This window comes from Cimex lectularius, unplaced genomic scaffold, assembly GCF_000648675.2.
Source record: "Cimex lectularius strain Harlan isolate CLEC.00 unplaced genomic scaffold, Clec_2.1 scaffold191, whole genome shotgun sequence".
In the NCBI taxonomy this organism is placed as follows: domain Eukaryota; kingdom Metazoa; phylum Arthropoda; class Insecta; order Hemiptera; family Cimicidae; genus Cimex; species Cimex lectularius.
Window position 1 is genome coordinate 424319 of NW_019392842.1, and position 22988 is coordinate 447306.

The 22988-nt window shown below is 35.6% G+C and overlaps 1 protein-coding gene across 1 annotated transcript in view; it reads right to left on the reverse strand.

The window, feature by feature from the left end:
* The window catches only part of LOC106664932, a 205050-nt gene extending 183938 nt beyond the window's left edge, over positions 1–21112 (reverse strand). Inside the window, exon 1 of the mRNA XM_014391023.2 lies at positions 21050–21112. The gene's annotated coding sequence lies outside the window, so the exon portion shown is untranslated. The remainder of the gene's footprint in view (positions 1–21049) is intronic.
* Between the last annotated feature and the right edge of the window lie 1876 nt (positions 21113–22988).

Sequence of the window (22988 nt, forward strand, 5' to 3'; positions counted from 1 at the left end):
TCGCTTTACAGTCTTTGCACTAAGAGGTAGCGTTTAATACAGCTCGTACAATCCGTCTTCCTTTATAGACTCTAATTGCGTCCGAACAGAGAAAAAGTGCACATAGTGTGAGCACCTGAGAGGATTCTCCCGAATTCACGAAGGACATAGACAAAAGACTTGTCGATACGAAGCGAGTAGTCGACTTGCTTCTGGTTTTGACCTAATTACGGCCCAAATTCTCAGTGGACTCCATCAAAACCTACTCATTTCCCGAAACCTGGCAAACCAGTCCACAAAGCCTCCTCATATCGCCCATTTAGCTTACTTCCCATCATGTCCAAAGTGTTTGAAAAAATTCTCTTCAAAAGTCTGCTGCTAAAATTAAACTTCTCCAACCTTTTCCCAGATCATCAGTTCGGGTTTCGCCCCATCATTCCACAGTCCAGCAAGTTTTTAGAACCTATATCCTCCTTGAGCGCACAATATTGATTGGGAGCCTTTCTTGTTGTGGTACAAGGTCTAAGTACAAATTAAAGCTTAATCCTCCTCCTCTTATTTAACAGAGCGGTTCTTTCGGGCCCGACAAGGATCAAACTACTCTGGCCGCGGGATATCATAAGGCGTATGCTCGGGCCAATCCTCTACATCAGCTGTCGACTATTAACACTATACTGCAGATGTTCCCACTAAACCTACTACTCTCCATGCATCTTTTGCCGATGACACTGCCGTACTACCTTCTAACCCCGATCCTGTGGTTGCTTGGGAAGATCTACAGGAACATACCACATGTACAGCAGAAATTATAATAAATGAATGCAAGGCATCACTTTTACACTTCAAAACAAATCTCCTCTCACAATATTCAATGTTTCAATCGCAAATCCGACTGTGTTCGTTATCTTGAGTTCCACCTCGACTCACACTTAACGTGGAATCATATTATACGACTGAAACGACAAGACTTGATCCAACGCTACGGTTTACTCTACAATTTACAGGACGACAATCCAAGCCATCGATGAAAAACAAACTTACTATTCACAAAACGCTACTACAACCGATTTGGTCACACGGTACAGAACTGTGGGGCACCTCTAAGCCTTTCTATATCTTCTATATCCACAGTCTCGGTCTAAATTCCTCAGATCAATTATAAATACTCCGTATTATGATTCCTATACTACCATCCACAACGACCTTAACATCCCATTTATCTAAATGGTGTCCTTTTTAGATAGCCCAGCCGAATTTCTTTTGAGCCAATGTCGCTATCAAAAAAATACATATTTAATATTTTTTGTCTAGTTTTAAATTTTTACATTTTTTGGGGAAAAAATTGTACAATGTAACCTAGACACCAGTTGAATTTCAAAATTTCAAATGCGGCCCTGTACATCCTGACACATCATTTTAAAGGACACTGAAAACGATGATACAATCACATTTTAAATTGGTTGAAAACTGATAAAGTTATAGCAAAAAGAATACGGCAGCGTATTTCAACGAGGAGCTGAATATTTGATTGAATGTTCGCGAAAATCCGAATTCCTCTTTCCCAAATGTTGGAAGAGTTTTAGGTTTTTCAAAAAATAAAATTACAGATGTACTCCGGACTTTTAATTTTAACCGTATTGCTCCTTTCTTGTCCAGGGACTTCGGGACTTTGATTACAACAGGCGTCTAACTTTCCTTTCAGAAATGTCGATTTGGGAGGCTTAAGAAAACGTCCTACTATATATCCTATGGTCTGATGAATCCAAGTTCATCTCTAATGCATAATAAACTGTTGGAATTTGGCAGAGGAAAATCCGAGAATTCCGTAATCTTGTCATCATCTGGTGGTTTACAGTGTCAACGTTTTGTGTGTACTTCTCGCGCAGTGTCGTTCTCTCTACTTTTCAGTGGAAAAAGATTTGGCTTATGATTTCGAGTTATCCTATGAATTGGATAGCACTGTCAGCATAGATACTATGATCGATCCACCAGTATCAATGGTGTAATGCTTTGAAGTGGCAAGAAGAAGCTTCTGGTATGCGTTACAGTGGCGAGAAAGTTTTTTTTTAGGCATTTGAACCTCTGCCCGAAACGCTGTACAATTTAATTATGGATTTTCATCCTGTGCTTAATCATTTTATGAATCATATCCGGAAGTGCAATAGCTGCTTTCAAATCACCTCATTTGGAGTTAAGCAGGTATCTGAAGATGGATTTAAGCCGACGTTAAAGGAACTGGGTCAATTTTGCCATTTAATTGGAAGTTCGGTGCTTCGATTCTTATATATTTTGCGGAGAAGCAGATCCTCAAACTGTGCAGTTATGAAGTGGAAAGTGGTCAACATACTTCAAAAGATGTTCCATCATGTGAACTCATACATCAAGGGCTCAAAACCAACCATTGAAAAGGTAACACCTATCTGTGATTCATTCAGTTGTTATCAATGCTGCAAAAAAGCCGTTAAAGGCCACAGAGGCCGCTATAACGCCCCAATAGCTAATAAAGTTGCGTTAGTGATTGTCGGTCAAGAATTTGATAAACGGTACATTGCATTAGAAAGCCATACTAGCACTCTGAATCACATTAGTGACATTCATAGGTGGTATGATGATTTACAATCTCCCTTGCTATGTTGTCGTTGTCAGGTACATTAAAACAGAGTCCGGCGTGGACGAAGTCGCGGGTAAAACCTAGTCTAAAGCATAAGTCCTTAAAAATCTCTTCCATCACGCCAATAGTCTCGCTAAGACATTGTTCAATAGCATCCTAATAATCGTCCTAAGAGGAAATGACCCAGCGACCTCCTTTCTGAGTAGTAGGCATTGCGGTTTATTCAGTGAAGTGAAGTGGGAGAATAATATTGATTATTTGCTCACCACAATGTAAATATGTAAATAGGTGTAAATAAATCAATGTTCATAAAATTACATATTGTAACCAAGAATTGAAGACTGTAATAAAATGTTTTGAGAAAATCTTGTATGGATAATAATAATAATGGAAGTTAATATTGTCCTAAAGTTGCCCAAGAACCATTGATCGATTTGATCTATTTATTGGTCATTTACCTTAACTGAAAATATGTTTTTAATTTCTATTCAGAAATCGTGAGATGCTGTGTGGTGTGATGTAGTTTTCGGAAAAACATTTTCTTTATCGTGCCAACGTTTCGATCTTTATTGAGATCATCTTCAGGGCCTGGGATTTACAAACATTGTTTATATTTAACAAATACACGTAGGGTGTGGAAAAAAGTGAATTTATACAATGCAAAATATATTTTTTATATTCAATCAATGTTTTTTACTCACTCAAAGTGTTTGTCTTCTGTGTAATTGTGCCATTCTTGCGTGTCGTGTTGAGAGTGCCAGTGAGATTTTGCTATTTTGTGTTTATATACGTTGGATTTTGAAGGGGTGGGGAAGGATGTTAGTATAGAAAAGACATTTTTGTATAAAGCGTCGGCTTCTTTGAGGTAAAAAGAGCCGACGAAGGGAAACAATGTGTTGGTAATGGTTCGGCCAGATTACCGTTTCAGGATTATAGAGAAAGGGATAAATAGGAAAAGGAAAGCTAAATTGTTGGACAATGGATTGAATATAAAAAATATATTTTGCATTGTATAAATTCACTTTTCCACATCCTAAACGTATTTGTTAAATGTAAACATTGTTTGTAAATCCCAAGCCCTGAAGATGATCTCAATAAAGATCGAAACGTTGGCACGATTTAGAAAATGTTTTTCTGAAACATACATCTCACGATTTCTGAATAATTATCGATTAACGGTCACTAATCACCACACATTTTTAATTTATTTTTACTTAGTTCAATGTGCAATTTTTTACTAATAAAAATAATAAAATTGCCACTATCAGTCTTTAGATTTCTTCATTATTTATTACCAATATATTTCCGCTTTTAGTATAAGTGCTTTAGGTCTGTAAGCAGCTAGAATCAAATTCCAAAAATGAAAGTAAAAATGAGTTGTAAACAAAAAAAGAAAAACTAAAGCGAGTAGCTGCTTTCTCTTTCTGGCAAAATCTATATAGCTTATCTTAAGCCATTTGTTTAAAGATGATTACAGAATCTGCAGCGTCCTATCTGAAAGCAATATTCTGAATATTCTAATCTTGGTCCTTTACCGAATTCCAAACCCCCTTTTGCAAACTTCGCCATGGGTGGCTTAATGAACTCCTTAGTGTTTGTTCTTCTCTACCAGTTCGGAGTTGCAAACTGAACAACAGCGCATTTGATGCAATAGAACATTAAAATTTGTTTGTTTAATTCCAATTTAAAGGCCAAATATAACTATAAATTTTCATTAAATTTCAAGATGGGAATTATTGTACTAGAGGGGGAATATTCCGAGTGAGCCTGGATAAACCGTGGAAGTCTTCAATAATACAACAGGGACTGTACGTGCACGGTTCCACTGGTGCGCGGTTAACAAGATCTGGGAGAATTAATTTATCCCGATCCGCCGACTCGGGAATAATTGCGTTAGTTCAATGCCCGATTCTAAGACCGTAAAATAAAAATCCCCGGGACAGCTGAGCCTTCAAAATTGGAAAACCAGTAACGTCGCATCAGATGTGACAAGAAGGGGGCGATAAATACCGTCAAAATCGCCGGAAGAAATTGCTGTTCAAAATTCTCCTAAGTGATACAAACGCAAAAAAACGCCAACGAGAAAAATACCCTATTATCGAATATAAGAAAATTAAGTGTGGCGTCATGCGATTCGCCGTCGGTTTCGTCATCCAGAGAAAAAAGACATTTCTGTCATTTTATTAATGAACGTCGAAACTATAAATAGGAGAGAATGAAAGTGTGTGTGAGAGATAGACAGTAAGAGAGAGAGAGAGAGAGAGAGAGAGAGAGAGAGAGAGAGAGAGAGAGTGAGAGAGAGAGAGAGAGACAGCGAATGTGAGAGGGAGCGGGTGGGTGGGAGGGAGAGAGAATTCAATTTAATATAAAAATACTACCAACTACCTACAAACATATATTGTACAGGATTAAATATAAGTATACATAGATAATTAGAAAGTACAATAGTATAGATAGATGGTTAGAAACAAAGAAACGTAACAGGTAATATAGAGAGTGAAAAACAAAGGATAATAAAAACAGATAAATGAATAGTTAGAGAATGAAAAAGACAGAGTGAGAAGGGGGCGAGAGAGAGAAAGAGAAACTAAGACAGATAGTTAGATAAAAAGAGAGATTATTAGGAACAATGAAAGGTAACAGGTAATTTAGAGAGTGTAAATCAAAGGAGTAAAAAAACAGATAAATGAACAGTTAGAGAGTGAAAAAGACAGAGTGAGAGGGGGAGAGAGAGAGAACGAGAAACTAAGACAGATAGTTAGATAAAAAGAGAAATGATTAGGAACAAAGAAAGGTAACAGGTAATTTTGAGGGTGAAAAACAAAGGAGAAAAAAAATCAGATAAATGAACAGTTAGAGAATGAAAAAGACAGAGTGAGAGGGGGGGGAGAGAAAGAGAAACTAAGACAGATAGATAGATAAAAATAGAGAGATTATTAGGAGCAAATAAAGGTAACAGGTAATCTAGAGAGTGAGAAAAAAATGGGAATATAGAAACTGAAAGATGGACACTTAGAGAGTGAAAAAGAGAAAGAAAGAATGAGAGAGGGTGTGAGAGGGAGAAAGAAAGACATGACGAGGGTGAAAATGACGGAGAGGGAGGGTAAGAAAAAGAGAGAGAGAAAGAAGGTGGAAAAAATATAAAAGATATGCATAGGTATGCAGATAGAGACAGGCAGATATAAAGGTAGATAGATGACGAGACGGGAGAGAGAATGAATTAAAATCAATCAAATTTAGGTCGCGACTACCTCTCTTATAATTAACGAGAGCGGGAGAGAGAGAGAGTAATGGAGAAGGGTGGAAACAAAAAAGAAACTGAAGAAAGAGATAATGCTTATGTAATTAAAATTCGAAAAAAGAGAGAGATAGATGAACAGACAAAAACATAGAAAAAGAGTAGATAGATAGAGAGAGAGAAAGAAATGCAAATTGAGCCAGGTAAGGGTGAGGGAAAGGGATAGAGAGAGAGTAAAAAGGGAAAAGGGTGGAAAAAAAGATGCTGGAAGAGAAAAAATCTCTGTAAAATTAAAATTTGGAAAAGAGAGATGTATAAACAAATAAAAAGGTATAGATAGAAATGTATACTTTGTCAGTCACAGACCTCCAATAGGTCTCATTTTTTAGACAATTTTACGCTTAACAAGATAGCTATTTAAATGTTTTCCTAGCTTCTATGGTTCATCAGTAAATTTAAAAGGTCGGGAACATAATAATTTTTGCACTTTTTACCAAAACGTCAATTTCAGCTGTGGAAGCATGAAATCGTCCTAGTGCGGCGTCCTACAGCAATCGATAGGAAATTTTAATAAGCTTTCAATTGGTCATCTTCCACTTTGCCCGAATTTTCACCGTTTTCGAGCTAATCATGATTTTTGGGCAAACAACTTTTTTACATGCACATGGGAAAAAAACAGATCACTCTCTCTCCAGATTTTACCATACATAAACCCATTGTTTCAATACATTATTCGATGCCAAACTACAACACTTGTAAAATTTGAATTGAAAAGTGGAATTTCCGTAAAGAGGCAAACAAGTGGTTATGGACAGTCGAATTATTCCTCATCCCAAAAGGTGTATTTTCAAAATTGGCCATTTTTTGTGCAAAAACCAAGTGGTCCGGTTTCACTTTGATGGGTACTGTATATGAATATAGAGATATGTAAATAAAGATAGAGATATGCAGATAGAGATAGAAAAAGAATGATTATATGGAGGTGGAATGAACACACTTTTTTCATATTATGCCATAAGATATGTTGAGATTCAAACCACGGACCACTACCTTGGCAAGTATATGTTCCTTGGGACAAAATATAGATAGGCTATATTCAAAATCTTTGTATTAATTTAATTACATTTTAATTACATACATACACAAATATTTTTGGAAATAAGAGTCTTGAGTTACAATAACTTCCCAAGACTTCCTTTTTCTTCTTTCATTATCTAGAATTTATCTACTCACCTATATTTGTATTATTATCAACGGCATTATTAATGTAATAAATATTAAGCATTCAACTTTCGAAACATTGGGTGTCACATTGTAAGAACGTAGGATATGCAAATGGCAGATAAATTGGCTTGGAAACAGCAGCGGCAACTTCACAACCCTAAATCCCTCGAGGTGCACCCCACCGCGAGAAAGACGCCTTATAGCAGGAAGTCTCAATGAGATTTACATTATTTACAACTAGATGTTATCTTGTTAAAGTATAAAGTATATAACTAAGACGCTGTGGGACTTGTAGAACTCAAAACCAACAACTTTTCTTCCATATGCCTCATCCATGTAAAACGGCAACACAAATAAACCCAGTATCTGCTATGGAAATAATTGTTGAAACTATAAAAAATTGAAAGGTGAAGCGTTTTTTGTGTAAACAAAATTCCACTAGTAGCCTAATATTTTTCTTGTCAATTTTGTCAATAAAAATAAAGTGAATAATCGATTAATGATCCGCTGTATTGTACAACTCGGATCGTAATCATTAATTAATTCCGCCTAATAAAAATAACCTCGCAGAAGGTTGTTCTGATTACATGAAACTATTAAACACACTCTTGAGAATCGTTTAACTTATTCGATCGACTAAGTGCCTGTTGAGAAAACTTCGAACCTTTATTTAATGATCCTTGACGAACTGGTACCAATTAACTTATAGAACACTGAACTTGCAGAACGATAAAATTACATAGAGTTAGCGAAATGTACATATGTAATTGACGTTCTCTAATCACTCTATTTCGCTCACACACACACACAAAACCATTTTCACTCTATTGGTGTTTCTCCATCTATCTACAATTCTTGAATTTTTTCTTCTTCTTGTATTTGCAAATTTGCAATTCTCTCACAACCTCCCTGTCTTCCTAACTATGTGTTTATCCATCTACCTAACTATCTATCTGAATCATTATATTTTTATTATGTGTTTATGTACCTCAGCCTTGCTCTCAGACATTAGGTTCAATAATACCATTGTTTAAGTACCTGACAAGAAACCAGTTCTAATTTTTTGCCATGTGCTTCTCTTACTTTCTCGCTCTTTCCCTCCCTCCCTCTCCCATTCACTCTCTTTCTCTCTCTCTCTCTCTCACTCTCTCTCTCTTTGTCTCTCGTTTTCTTCCTTTCTTTTTTGATCTGTCAATCTATGTATCTGTCCTCTCTTTCTGAGAATCCATCAAATCTATATACGTGTTTATTGCTGGAATGTATTAAAATAAAAGTTTAAAATAATTCTATGATTTCCCGTAAAAGACTGGCCGGTGGTTGTTGCCAAAATAAGCAATTTTTCTAGACCTAAGTAACCTTTGCAGACAATTCCAAATTTGTTTATTATGAGAATGTGAATTTATTGTAATTTACGAAATATGCGATTGTTTAATTTTTAAAATTTAATCTATCTCTATTCTTATATTTTTATTATGTATTTATGTATTTCAGCCTTGCTCTCAGACATTAAGTTCAATAATACCATTGTTTACCAGACAAGAAGCCGAATCGTTCTAATTTTTTGCCTTGTGCTTCTCTTACAGTCTCTCTCTTTTTCTCTCTCCCTCTCTCACTCACTCTCTCACTTACACTCTATCTCACTCACTCGCTCTCTCTCTCCCCCCTCTCTCTCTCCCTTTCTTTTTTGATCTGTCAATCTATGTATCAGTCCTCTCTTCCGCTCTTTCTAAGAATCCATCAAATCTGTATATGTATTTATTACGGGAACGTATTAAAATAATTCTATGATTTCCTGCAGAAGGCTGGCCGGTGGTTGTTCCAAAAATAAGCAATTTTCCTAGACCTAAGTAACCTTTGCAGATAATTCCAAATTTGTTTATTATGAGAATGTGAATTTATTGTAATTTACGAAATATGCGATTGTTTAATTTTTAAGAATTAAACAACATTTTACATTCTGTCTTTTGGTGTTTAAGTTGTTTTCAGAGGCTCTCTACTTTCCCTTACAACCTACCCCGAAACACGTTCCTCGCTGTAGAAATAATATTGTATTAAATCCAGTAAAAAAAATATAAATTAAGTTGTAGGGTAGACAAATGCAAACGTGTTCTTAACATAAAAATAAAAAATGTATTTGACCCAGAGAGGTACAAACATCGGCCAAAGGGAAAGCGAGTTGATTCGTCCAGAAACTTTTTAATTGGCGATATTCCCAGTTATACTTATTTAACTTATTTAATGAGGATTAAAGCTGATGACCCAAGTTTTGTCATTTAGCCCTTCAAAAGTAAAACATCTGGAATAAGTTGACGAATACTGTCTACTCAATAATTACTTACTCGGCAGGCCGTAATAAAATAATAATTAAACTTATAATTAACTAAAATCCCTTTTCTAGTTAAAAAGGGGATGAAAGGTCTTCCAATCTGATCCACGTGAATTCCGTCTCGCGGCGACTTATGGCAGAGAAAAGGATTTGGGTTTTAGAAAGTTGTCCCTCTTTGGCTAATGAAGGTGGTGATCACAGAATCCGTGGAAATTTACACAGAGATAACTCCGACGCGGATTTTTTTTTCGCCTCAATTTGGTTCAAGTAGATTTATTAATTTATCCCAAAATTCAAATTTTAAGTAATCTTTTATACTTGACAATTTAATAATAAAAGAAACACAACAATTATCATTTTTCATATAACCTGACAAAAACATACAACGTAAAATTTGATAAATTTTGAAATTCATGAAGTATATTACTTAAAACAGTATAAACAAATACAAGTCCAAGATGTCGAGCAAATATAAAGATTTTGGATAATACATGACATCCTTTAAGAACGTCGGATGACAGATGGGCCAAATGTATTACGTATATTCTTGGGACAAAGAAAACTAGACGAGGAAAAAATAAGCTAAGGACAGCAGGAATTCTCCAGAAGAATATTGCTAAAACTCATTCGTGCGTAATACAAACATATTTTTTTTAATGTGAAACATCTTTGGCCATCTTCAGATATTCCGGTCCTAATTTTGTCCATTAACCCGACAATATCGGGGTTTGTCCTTGCATACAAAATGCAAAACGCAACAACGGTCAACAGATTTCTGCGTCGATGTCGTTTGAAATGTGTAATTCAAACCAACAGTGAAAATAGGCTGACCGGATTGATTTTAACCGACCTGCACACAATTTGTCGTTTACTACCCGAACATTTTTGCCTTGTTCTATTTCTATTTTACTTCCACGCCACAATTAAATGTTATTTTAATATGTTTAGTGTTCAGATTATTAAAATGCACTCATCTATAAATTTGAAACTGTTTAAAATATTCTTAGAAATAGTTAAAACAAAGGGGAGATTGTCGGGCTTTTCACGAAATTTTTAATTCTCTAAAACCTTACGTATTTTTCCACATTTTTTTAAATTTTCAGTAGGTAATTGTGTTGTTTATTTTATTACATATGAGCAAACAAACCTTTTACGCCTCTCCGAGATGCGATGGTACATAAAAATGCGTTGCGAGCAAATATATCTCAATTTTGTACCCTGGAAATCTAATCTTAACGAATTGTGCTCCTTATGCAACTCAAAAGTAAAGGAAGATGTTTTTCGCTTTGTGGCTGAGTGTTTTATTTCGTCGGAAAAACGCCTTCCGCATGTGGAGGTGTTTCTAGCCTTTACCACATTAGGGGTATTCACGCTATTTGTGTTAAACTTTGTTAGGTCGTGTTAGATCGAGAAAAATGATGACGTAGACCTGTAAGTTAACATTGCTCGATCTAACAAGCCAAGGCCAATGTTAGATGTTAGGTCGAAAATGTAGTTACATTGCTATCCGTTAGGACGTAGGTACCCAACATGGCAGTCATGGATTTAACAGCTGTTTTTAGTTTACATGTATTTTTATTCTTAAATACGCTTTAATTAAATCAGACCAATACATTTCTTTTGTTAATTTCTGACCTGTCCTTTTACTCCCATTCATAGTAGATACATCATCTATCCTATAAAGTTGTAGGAGTACAAGTACTGTATGTCGGCACGAATTGAAATTTATAGTTTGTTATTACTTTTCGAGGGCATAGATAGCATTTTGAATGAAAGAGTTGATTAATTTTCCGTTTGTATTAACTTCTGGCATCTTACAATTTAACGTAAAAGAAAACCAAAACAAGCCTTCAAGGATTGTTGTAGCTTTATTTTTGGTTCTACCAATCGCCACGCGCAGCATTGCGGAAACATTAACACTTAACATGCTAAGAAAAAAAAGGGGGCGTTTATGATCTTACTGGACATTTTTCTGTTCGAGTTACCATCTTAAAAACGTCGTGAATACCCCTATTGTATTTGTCCAGACCTTGAACGAAATAAGAAATTGTAAAGCCCTTGCAAATTTCGATCGCGAAGCCTGGCAACATAGGTATCAACTGAATCACCAGTTCAATTGGTGAGAGCTTTCCAAGGAAACAGAAAAAAGAAAAGATGTAAATATATAATTGTACATATCTATATAAAATGAATACTAGTATTAGGTGGTAATTTTCATTTGATTTGTTAGCACTTTTATCTTTTCCTGTCATTTTAGTTAACTCCCGTCAGACGGATTGTTGTCCATGTCGTATTGAACTTTTTTTATATACCTGTATATTATATATAAAATATAAAAAAAATTTAAAAATTCTTTAAAACCTTATGTATTTTTCACATTTTTTAAATTTTTAGTAGGTAATTTTGTTGTTTGTTTTATTATGTATGGACCAAACTATGTACATTAAGATAAAATAGTATTTATGTGTAAAATCCACTAAATATTTACAAATATGTAACATAAAATAAGGTTTTTGGTTGTAAACAGCATGAAATAAAATTTTCAAAAACGATGTAAGAGGCAAAGAAAAAAAAATGTGAATACATTTAAATCCGGTTCCTAATGATGACCCCGACGGTTCAGTTCTAAAGTCCCATTTTTAAAAATATTGATAACCAGAATTAAAAAGTCGCTTCCTTACTGTTTGGCTATGAAAATGACAATATAAGGGGTGGTGGCGTCGGTGGCCCCAACGGTTTAGGCGTTGACACGGCGCTCATTAATGTAAGGTAAAGTTGCCGGGTTCGAATCCAGCGGCCCTGCATTCGAACCCAACATACAGGTAACTTCTATAACAAAAGATGTCTCTTCAAAAAAAAAAATATTCTAAAAGAATCCAGCTATATAATATTATTCACTGTATAATTTAATTTTCAGAGCATAGTATTTTAAATGTTTACGCTATTTTAGTAACTGTTCTGTAAATTCCAATAATTCTCCAGAAAATCCCTTACACCTGCCTACCTCAACAGTAATCCTATTAAACTGGGAGCTTTCCTCTGTGGCTGTGCGGGAAGGTGCAACTGTAGTCTGCACAGCGCACGGTGGGGTGGCAACAGAAAAATATATTTTTGAAATTTGTTTTGCACTCACGACCGTATGCAAGAGACCGAACTTTACAAAAATCACACAGGCCAAACACAGAAAATGGCGAAAACACACGTCTGGCAAATCAAACCAGCAAGTAGAGCATACGAAATTACAATCTCATCATCTTGCAAACTACAAGATGAAATTTCACGTACATCAGACGTACACTTAACATTAATAAATGGGGGCGTCGGTGGCCGCAACGGTTTAGGCGTTGACACGGCACTCATCACTGTAAGGTAAAGGTCCCGGGTTAGAATCCAGTAGCCCTGCATTCGAACTCGACATACTTACAAATGGGCTTTTTTTCAAAAACACCTGCACCTCGAGAGTTGATATAACCTCTGTGTTTGCTGCGAACCCTCGTAAAAAAAGGGGGTGGTTCATTATGACCCCCCCCCCTAACCAAACCGTTAATTCTAGCGTACGCTGAGCACAAGGAGATTAAAGCAAGCAAGTAAGCAATTGACCAAAAACGACAGGCATTGGCTAATTGCAATGAGATTGTTTTCCACTAAGTGGCTCGCCCCCACGTGGTTTTAGAGCTAGCTAGAATAGCTTTTATTCCAGGTCCTGCAACCCTCTAATAATGGAAAAAAATTACTTCAGGGCTACAGAAAACAAGAAGAAAATTAGGTGGCTGTCGGATCATCCTAGTACGATTAGGAATAGGCCAAGCGAGTGACACACGGTGAAGTACAGTTGAATCAAAGCCTGCGTGATTGTTCGGCATGTAAAGAAAGGTTGCTCGATGTTGCCACTTAATTAAATTGTTTAATAATTGGCTCTTTATAGGGGGCGTGTAGGAGACCCTTTAAGAGAATGCTTGAGTATAGCAGTGAAGATTTGAGTCTCTTGTTCCGATTTTTTAGAAAAACAAGTCACTTTTATGCTATATGTTTTGTGTTTCAGTGTATATTGAGAAAGAATGTATTTTTTATAGTATAATGTAAGAAGAACGATAGTGGAATATTGAGTAAAGTGTACCCATGCATGTGTAAACAGAACATGTACTTAAAAATGTACGAAAGCGAGATTGTGTCTTGGGTTAACAACTGATTTCCAGTGTGCATGAGCCAATTCTGTACGAGCTTCTATAAATCAATCAACCAAATTCGGAAAAATGTACTGATTGATCAGCAAGAACTCTCCATTTTTCTGGATGATAGCGTTTACTTTACCAACAGTCATCGAGAGCATGTGGACTGGCATCCAGCTTAGCAGCTTAACCACCGCCAAAATCGTTCAATGAATTACGAACAGCGTAGTGAAATAAACAGACAATGCGCCCATAAACCTAAAAAATTAAGACCTCTACTATGATCTACAAATAGAAACTGTAGAGAAAGCTCTGCATTAGTAGTTTTTATATTGATAATAATAAAAACAAGAACAAAAAATACAGGACAATTAGAGATCCCGCGAATAACTCAAACTTAAATTTCTCACAAGTTTAAGATGGTTTAAAATTTATCACAGAATAATTTTACTAAAATCAAAAACTCTTTGAAGTATTTAATTATTGCAACTCTATTAAACGATAATTGTGTTATGTGATACGTCTGAAGGTTGAAACGGTAATTATTCAAATCCCCGACCCCTATTTATATAGTTAATGTGGAGGGAAAAAGCGATGCCCTTAAGTCCCAGCCGGGACAAACGGAATACTTGATGTCTATTTCTCGAAACGGGAGTCATAGCGATCCGTGATAAATAAATATAAATGAGTTAGGACAGAGGTGCCTGATAAGGGGTTCTTGATAAAATAATCCGAAAACCTCACGTTTCTCCTTGCGTGATGGAACACGGCTGGCGTTTTTACGAGAGGACAAAAATAACAACGAAAATACGCTTTTGATCAAAAACCTTGAAGAACGATCTGAGAAAAACCCGGTATTCCAATTCTAAAATAAATACTAGTCCGGAAATGCCGAGAGCACTTGTAGCCGTAACCAGAGCATAAATAATATGTGACCAAACGTCGTCAAAATATTACCAAATTATCTTTAGAATAATCTCACGGCTCGTTGTTCGTACTATATTTTGAAGGATCCTTTACATATGTTCTGCATAAAATGTCAAACATGATCCATGATTTCCTTGTCTGCAGCCATCGTTGGAAGATTTGGTTTGACCTTTAAAATAATTGTTTGTATTGTAAATGGTTCAGCGTTGTTTAAAGGAGATTGAAGTTGAAATTGTAAACTTGGCTAGAATATAACCAATTAAACAAAATTCTAAAACCAGTTTTTCCATGAAGCGGATTTAGTGTCTAGACACAAACTAATTTAACACTGTCGTGGTAATATTTGACTAGGTTTGGGTTTATTAAATTTTTTCTGTAGGTCCGTGTTATTAAAATAATTTTTTCCTATGGTAGTTAAATTTAAATGTACAAACTTGCCATGTCGCAAAACCCACAGGGGAAAGCTTAGGAGACATGTTATTTGGAAGCATATTTTGGTGTAAAAGTCAAACTGTTTTAAAGAAAGCGACAATGATCAACAATTAGCTAAATTCTCGAGCTAAATTCGTTGGCTTATATAAATATTTGCTCTTTATATGAAAAATGAGGAATTTCTCCATACAGCCGCAGGGTGCTGGACTTGCAGTTTGAGCGTTACCGATCATTTTTGCCCGCCCAGTATTTTTAGTTTAAACAATAAACTTCATAATTGTTCTTAAATTATTTTTAAGTCTGACTGAATAGGCAAGTAAAAATTTGGGTGTTCCACCGAGCTACATTGATTCACAACTATAAGAGACATTCTGGGGGAAAAAAGTTGTTTTCTAATAAGTTTTGTAAAAAACTATTCTTATTTCAATTTCCGACGTTTGGAAGTACAAGAAGTTAAGTACGAGAAGGGGGTCGCGGTAGCCGAGAGGTTAAGGCGTCAGACTCTCGGCTAGTAGATCCCGCGGTCGTGGGTTCGATCCCAACCGTCGCCTCTGGACTTTTTCTGACGCCTAAGGGGACCGGTGGCCGCAATTGAAAGAAATTGACACGACACTCTTCAATGGAAGGGGCGGGATCCGATTTCAGCGACGCTGAATTTGGTACCAACCCCCTTCAAAAATTAGTTTCTTCGATGAAAGGACACCAGTACAACGGGGGCTCAAGTTCACATTTGTGTTGTGTGCCCTCCCCCAAAATATGGAACCAGGGATAAAGTACAATAAGCTGTACAGCTAAGCTGCAGTGCTCAGGAGGGAACTCCTCCCGTCACTGGTATCAAAAAAAAGTACAAGAAAATAAAGGACTTTAAAAAGTTTGCTTTTGAATAATATAATCATGGTTGACCACAAAGTTTATTTAATTATGAGTTTGGTTTCATTTTTAAAAGTATGTTCTTCATAGTTTATTAAAAAGAATTTTTGAAGATTTTAATTAAACTGCGCAAAAATGAATAAGAATATATCCAATTTATTCTTGTTCTCTTAATTTTAATTAAATTAACCGATATATTCTTCTTCGTAGGATAAAGCAAAATAGAAAACACAAACAAAAAATGTTATTCCTCTTTTATTTACTTAAGTATACTTTACGGATTTAATTATACAGAAATCGTGAGATGCGGTCTGGTGTGATGTAGGTGCAAAAGAAAAACATTTTCTTTATCGTGCCAACGTTTCGATCTTTATTGAGAACATCTTCAGGGTCTGGGATTTACAAACATTGTTTACATTTAACAAATACATTTAGGATGTGGAAAAGTGAATTTATACAATGCAAAATATATTTTTTTTTATATTCAACCAAAGTATTTCTCTCAATAAAGATCAAAACGTTGGCACGATAAAAAAGACGTTTTTCTGAAACCTACATCACACCAGACCACATCTCACGATTTCTGAATAATTATCGATTAACGGTCACTAATCACCACACATTTTACGGATTTACTTAACAATATGAAACATGAAGATTACTCGCTAAAGGTGGACAGAAATGTTGTCATTGCTTCAAGACGGTACCCTTTCCATAGTGCCCGCCAGATCTTAAATGATGTACGATATTTTGGCAAGGCCTTTATCAACACAAACGATTCGTAATTGTACGCCCCTTTGAGACGACCTGCAGCAACAGCCCACCACCAGCAACTCAGGAGAATATAGTGCAGGGAGCGTCAAGAAGAGAACACAAATTGGAATGCTGTTATTTTTACTGACGAGCCGTTGATTTTTACTGAAGAGTCTACCGAGAACAGGGGATGCGAGCAATGCCCCAGTTTGTGATCCCTTCCGTGCAGTTTGGTGGAGGCAGTGAAATGACCTGGGCTGGGATATACACTGGAGGACAAACTGTACTCCATATTGTTGAATGCAATCTAACCAATATGTCCACAAAATTATCGAGGAATACGTCCCTCAAACCAGGGATCTCATTGGCGGGGATTTTTGATTTCTGGATGGCAATTGCCTGCTGGCAAGACCTCATCAAGGCCCAGTTGTTCATCAATGTTTAGAAAAACTGGGAATTTTCCATCAGCCCCTTCCCCCATTGTATCCAGCCCTCTATCCCATAGAGCACATGTCGGATGCGTTGCAGAGAAGTCTTTTCGATCCGCAGCATTTGACCTGCATCGACTGAGTGCAACGTTGCAAACATCTATGGAGTGAAATTGATCCTTGAAATCCTTATGAAATTAGTGACCTTATTAACAACATGCCTAACAGGCGCACAGAGGATTTAGAGAACAGAGGACATTTTATACGATATTAATTGTTTAAACAATTATTGTGTCCGATAAACAAAATGATGGAATTAAAACCTTTTATTCTGTTATTTTTCAAAACCACATAATTAAATATTCCTTCAGTAAAAACATAATAATTCCCAATAAATTTTAATGCAATTTATAATAAAAATAAACTAGAAATGCTAGAGGAAGTAAATACTACAAAATTGACATTACGCCCTATTCATTTTTGACCAATTTATTTATCACCTTTAATTCCCTCAACACAATGTGGTTTACGCAAGCACCACTCTTATCCTCACAACTCGACAGTGTGGTAGATGAAATATTAAACACATTTGAAATCAAAAAGGTTTGTCTGTGTGCTTTTATTGGTGGCTCACCAATCGACACGAAGTCCATTAGAGCCCGATAATCCCCGCGCAAGCATTCCATTAATGGTGCTCATCGACCTTTGGGTGAGGAACGGTGAAGTTACCACTTCCGTCCTTATGCAATCCTGCCTTCCCGTGGCTGTTAAGATTCCCTTCGGAACTGAAAGACCCATCGCATTTGGTTACCCCATTAAGAGTATCAAATACAAACTGGAGCGGGTGGACTTTCGACTGGGGTGTGGGCAAAACCGGTAATAGTGACCCTACGAACCGTCATGGTTCCGACGGTTTCCATAAAGCCAGTAATGGTCGATAGCCTCTTCACTGAATAAATAATGTCGATTATCACGAACGGAGGATAAACAGGAATAACCCCTGGTATGGGGTGTAACATGAAAAGGTGACGATCATATTCTCAATGTTTTGCCCCCTTGATATTTCCCGAATACCTTGTCCCAACCTTTAGTTACAGGGGTGTTTCCAAGCGCAAAATTATGGTGCAGTTTAGAAAACGTGGCGAAACTTCTAAAGCACAAGGAAGAAATCGACAGTGAATTGCCGTTCAATACGTGATCACTCTCAGAGGTGGATTAGTGAAAAAATTTGAAAAATATTTCCCCAATAAAAGCAAAAAAAAATATATAAGGGAGAACAAAAGTTGAACGCACCTATAGAAAGTTCTTATGGCAACGCTATTTTCTAATAGCAAGTTAATAGAATTAATTACTTTTGATAACAGTATTTAAACGGTTGGAGAACTTACCACATTTTCGTAAATCGAATGTAAATACAGTTGAATTGAATTAAGTTATTCTGCAAATAAACTAACACTGATATCCTGATAGTAATACATCATATCATGGAGAACATTGCACTTTTCTCTTAAACGATAAATTGCTCGAATTAATTTTATATGATATTCTGGAAACAAAGAAACACTCATACCCTGACGTCTGTGGACATGTAGAACATAACACTTTTTTCATACTCGTAAGTTGGTACAATCAATTGTACCATTTCATTTGAAGCATCTCGTTTTTCCGTTAATTCTAATATTATCGTATTAATTGCATTTATGTATGACACCATAAATCCATGCCATGATGAACATTGTTTTTCCTCCAATTTGTAGCACTTTGGTTTCATTTTGTTTTGTAGTTTCTAATTAAACACAATTAATTGTAATCGTAAACAAAAGACTGATTTTTCTGACAGTGATGTCGAACTTAACGGAAACTTGAAATTTTTCACTTTTTCCATTAAGTCCAAACATAATACGACTGGACTTCAGTAAGACACTATTCCTGCCATAACGAACTTTTAACTTATTTTTCTTTAATTTTATCACGTTTTTTCTCCAGATTGTAAGTAAATACAATTAATTGTATTTGGATATTCCGTATGTAAACAGGCTGTTGGCAATACATCCACGTAAATATCTCATTTTTCCGCATACAGTAATACAATTAACTGTATTTAGATATTTCGTATGTAAACAGGCTTTTGGCAATTCATCCAAGTAAATGTCTCTTTTTCCTTATTCAGTAATACAATTAATTGCATTTAGGTGTTCGGTAAATAAACAAACACTGACAGTCCTGATTGCACTGGTGTTCGAACTTCGCGCATTTACGTCAAACATGTTGACATAATTATATTCGGATATTCTTTATGTAAACAAACACTGATATTCCGCTGGTAAATCAATTTAAGATTCACATTGATTATATTTGAGTATTTATTATTTAAAGAAACACTGATTTCATCATGGCAAAAATAACTCCCGTATAACTTCCCACTTTTTCGTCAATCAAAGGTGAACATAATTAATTATCAGGATTCTCCGCAATTTACCGAACTAATAACACAATTTAAAATGATAAAATTACAAATATTTGTAAGAAAGCAATTTCTTTCGCTAGCCTATTTTAAGAAAGAAAAACGGAAATATTTTCACATTCCCTTTTTAAAGTTAAAAAATGTATGAAAATCTTGTAAAAATTTCAATTTTTTAAATAAAGAAATACTGATATAATGATAGTACTGATGTCCAAAATAATTCTTTCTTCTTTTCAGTAAATTAAGTAATATTAATTATTTAAATTCGTGTATTCTTTATGGAAACAAACACGTAAACTTAAGTCATTTGAAGTTCTAGAATCATACTTTCTCGTCGTTGGTAAGATAGTTTCAATCGTTTATCCTTCAAAAAACATCTTATAACCAGAATGAGATATTTTTGAGTGATAAATAGAGGAGATATTTTATATCTAAGCTCCATTTGAAAATAAACTTTAAACTGTTCAATCTAATGTCATCTTATTATTAAATTTTCATATTTCGTTTTTCCCTTATTTAGACAGTTTTATTAATATATTACTTCTAGCTTTGTTAAAAGATAAAGAATTTCACTCATTTGAAAAGGATTTTCTCAATAAAAAATTACAATTTATGATTATTTCACAAAAGACAGAGAATTCTTCATTATTGCTTTTTTCCCTAAATCCTTATTATTGCTTCCATTATTTCAACGTTTTATATTTTTTATTAAGTGATTTAGTTCAATTTTTTTTTTTTACTTGATGTTTACGTTAAACCTTCATTAATTCAAATGGCAGATTTGTCAATAAATTTTGTGACATTTTTTGTTATTCTTAGGGGACTCTAGCCTCAGAATAAAATATTTTTTTCTCTCAATATATGATTATTCTAAAAAAAGCAAAAACTGTAAAATAATCATTAGTTTTTTAAACAACCCTTAACCCTTTGATCATATTTATGGTGATTAGTTTGTCAATCATAAGTTTGAACAATTTGTTTCAACCTTTAGTAAACAAATTGGTTATATTTTTGGCATTGTAGAACTAAATCTTAGTCAATTTATATATGGTGTAATATAATAATTAGTTTTGTTCGCATTGAATCGCCTTTGTGGATATCTGATCTGAAGTGATCTGCCAAAACGCGAATTTTCTTAGATTTTGTCGTTTAGTAAACATATTCGATACATTTCTAGCGTTTAAGAATTAACTTTTAGTCGGTTTTAAGTTGATCAGCTTCCTTTATAAGATTTATCGTTTAAAAAAATCCTAAGGTTTTTTAAAAATTTGCATATGAGAAAGTCTTTTGTGAATTGGTTTGTTAAACAAAACGTTTTATTTAGTATGTGGAGATCATTTTTAGTTTATATTAATGAAAATTGAAGAAGAAGGATAACTCAAACTTGACCGTTAATGTGTTTGTTCTTTCCTTAAAATGTGAACTTTTCAGTTAAACGATTGGTAAAATTTCTATTTTACTTTTCGGTGATTGTACATTGTTTATTGTCGTTTTTCAGTGTTATATTGTAAGGTTTATGTTTCGGTATGAAGTTGGAACCTGGGGGTTGTAAGTATTGAGTTTTCAGTTCAAAGTGCTTTGGTGCTTAACGAAGCTAATCGTGCTTAACGAATTTTCCATTTACTTACGAACACGCGACGCGAGTTGATATAAAGAGAAACCGCCTGAAGTAGAGGTCCTGCCCGTTTCGCTTCTTCTTCTCGACTGGAGGTCCTTGCGCCCGCCGTGGTTGAGGTAGGGCTGGGCGGGGGCGCATGCCCGACACCCTCACTAATCAAATCACTATTACAGACACAACTCGCCGGCTAAGGCTTAATTAACCGTTGTCGATAGTGTTCCACAGTCGGCAAAAATGGAAGAGAAGAACCGTCCATCCGTTATTATTAAGACTTGCCATATAGTGAGAAAGACTACTCGTAAATCAACCGCGGTTCGGGGAAAGAGGTGAGCCTAAATTACATATAATTAAAACCCGCAAGCGTTATAATTTAATAACAAGCGTCAACGCCGGGGTTAAATAGATATTTCCGTGTGAGGTAAATTGTTAAATCAGGTCCTCTTCTTTCATAAACGCTTCATAACGGAAGAAAATTTAATTACGCCGCGTTGCAACTTTAGACCTCCCTGACGGGCAAAATTTAATTTTATGCTCATGAAAGAAAATTTTAGGTACTGAATAAGCATCTATTAAAAATCAGAGTTACCATCATCACGGAACTAACTCCAGTTTATATTTCAAATTGTCATTGCTTCCGTAAACACATTAGTCTTTTCCCAGGATGGACTACCCAACTTTCTTTATGTAATTTACATTTTTTGTAAGCAATGGGATAAGGAATATACCCTCTGTCAAGAAAGATAATGTTAGTACACCGATGGCAGAACACAAAAAGACAGATTTTATTCGCCTAAAAACGGTATCTAGAGCTGTACAACAATACAAAAGGCTGTATGAAGCCATGAGAGCATTGAAGTCAAATATCATCAGTACCAGAATAATTCCCACCTGGAAAATCTATTCAACATGTTCACTGCGTAAAACATTCTTTACTAGCACCCACAACACCCTGGAGTGTGTCAACATCACTGATATGTTGTGAACCCTACTGTGATATAAATGGGAAAAAAATGGACCCTTATAAAAAATAACTATGAAGCAGACTCTTTAACGCCTCACGAAAAAACAAACAGCGAGGAAGAAAATGCGCTATTGAAAAGCCCTGGCCGAGCTATCCCAGTGGAAGTTTTTGAAGGAACAGGACAGTAGAATCCTGAAGTGATTAAAATAATCTAATCTTAACCTAATTGGGCCCATTATTTATAATATATACGTGCACGATCCAGCGCAACCAACAAATTCTACTACTTCTCTGGATCCTGAAGAGTAATGAAATAGTCACACAGGATGGAATTGTTCCTAGACCTGATGTAGCTGAAACAGGCATAACTCAAGAGGTTAATGAGGCTTTGAACACTTCAACAAAGTTTATTTTTTCTAAAAGAAGAAGGAGAAGAACAGAACTGCCAGTACCCAGTAAAAATCCTCCTGCAAAGAATAGACGGGAAATAGAAAATCATGATCAGGTGGGACGAAAGAAGACTACAGTGATGGAATCCTCTGGAAAAAGATGATTCAGGCTTATTCCGAAAACCCTGAAAGTAGCCTGTGAAAAGAACCCTGGCAGTTCTTTTGGAGTTCCTGCAAGCACTACTGATTATTGAGCCGAGCAGTTAATTAAAATAAAGGAGGAAGAAAATATAAAACCAGCCTTCGATGGGCCACTGTTTAGGAAAAAGGTGAATAGAAATAAACTGATGAAGCCATAGAGACATGCCTCCAAAAGTAGTTAATACCCTGAAAAGGAGGTCAAGGTGTAGGTTGTACAGACCCTCATCGAGCTCGGTTAATAGTTAAGGGAATATCCCAAATTTTGATTTGGAAACAACAAACCTCGCTCTCCGCTTGCTCATTCCGAGTGGTCGGGTCCGCATTAAGCAACGAACTGTATGTCGCGCGCAAAGGGTTCCCTGAGCCGAAAAACATCAGCCTGGTCTCCCGCGCGATCC